Source organism: Suricata suricatta, chromosome 1 (assembly GCF_006229205.1).
Source record: "Suricata suricatta isolate VVHF042 chromosome 1, meerkat_22Aug2017_6uvM2_HiC, whole genome shotgun sequence".
NCBI lineage: Eukaryota > Metazoa > Chordata > Mammalia > Carnivora > Herpestidae > Suricata > Suricata suricatta.
In genome coordinates, this window is record NC_043700.1 from 38,959,526 (window position 1) to 38,960,946 (window position 1,421).

Here is a 1,421-nt window from a genome sequence, read left to right on the forward strand (position 1 = left end):
CATTTTTGCTAGTTTTCTGTCTCCCATCACCTTTAGAAAGCTCGTTGTGCTCTGTGCACCTATTAATATTTCTCTGTTAAGGGAGTCTTATTGACTGTCCAGGGTCTGCCTTTTCAGGAAATATTCTCTTAATGATATCTCTCAGTTACTCTTGTTGTGCCTGTGATTTTATTTTCCTACTCTGCAATATTTGGGACTCGCCTTCTTGCACACTTTGGCTTGTTTCTTGGTGTAGTCCTAAGAAGGAAAACAGACTGACAAACACAGAGGGCACAGAAGCACACATATACACAGACAAATCAAACAAAGAAACACATTACAGGGGGGAAAGAAAAGAAAGAAAATGGAGTCAAAGGGATGAAAAGAAGAGAAGAAGAGAAAATAAAAAGAAAAGAGAAAGAAGAAAAGACAAAAAAATATGTATAAAAGGAGGTCGGACAACAAAGGACAGTAGACTGTTTAAAAGTGTATGCCCAGTTTAGGGGAGAGGTAAGGATGCGATACAGGAGAATATATCTGGGTTGCAAGAAGGTGAAAAATTAAGGGAGAAAGGAGAAAGGAAAATAAGGAGTAAAATTTAACAGAATTGAGTAAAGAAAAAGGAGAAAAGGTAATAATGACAAAGAAATAAGTACAAAACAAGTGAAGAAAGAAAAAGAAATTTTTTTATATTATTAATAAAAAAAGCAGCCGCTCCCCCTGGTGGATAGGCGTGGTTTGATGTGGTAGGTCTTGGAGGCTGTTCTCAGAGGCTCCGCCCATGCCTGAGGCGAAATGAGCAGCAGGAAGTGAAGTGTGCAGCTTCACAGATTCAATTGCAGAGTACCCACCCCCAGCCAGGATCCCGATTGCAATGGGGGAATGGAAAAAAACAAAAAACAAAAAACAAAACAAAAAAAGAAAAAAAAATCCAAAAAAAACCTACAACTGAGTCTCTCTTGATTTCAGATAGCTGTTGCTCAAGGCACTGTGCACTGCTGGAAATGAACTGGGAGCTCCTGCAGTTTAAGAGCGCGCCCAGGCCTCCATCCGCCCCTGACTCCTTGTTGGAAGTCGTGTAGGTGTGGGCCCTAGTTTTTCCTGTGGGCACCTGGGATTCTCACAGTCCGTGCAGGGGGTGAGGTGCACCGTGGAAATGTGGTCCGTGGTCCCGTTCCCAAAACGAAGTTTGAATTGCCCGCCCCCGGCGCCACCGGGCTCAGGCTGCTCTTCGCCGCCGGGGGTTCCCCTCCCCCGGCGCAGCTGTGCTCTGGCTGCTCTCCACAGTGGGGGCGGGGTCCGCTCCCCCAGCGCTGCTGTGCTAAGGCCGCTTTTCGCCAGGAGAAAAGCCAGGAAGTGTGCTCTCCTGTCTCTTCCCTTTGTCTCTCGGGCTCCTCGTGCTTCCCCCACGTTGGGCTGGGGATCTTGCCTCCCCTGCCCGT

The 1,421-nt window shown here is 46.7% G+C and overlaps 1 long non-coding RNA gene across 1 annotated transcript in view; it reads left to right on the plus strand.

Moving 5' to 3' along the window:
• Positions 1–959: 959 nt before the first annotated feature.
• LOC115293762 overlaps positions 960–1,421 on the plus strand; it is a 9,535-nt gene continuing 9,073 nt past the window's right edge. The window contains exon 1 of the long non-coding RNA XR_003909596.1: positions 960–1,057. This is a non-coding gene — a long non-coding RNA (uncharacterized LOC115293762). The remainder of the gene's footprint in view (positions 1,058–1,421) is intronic.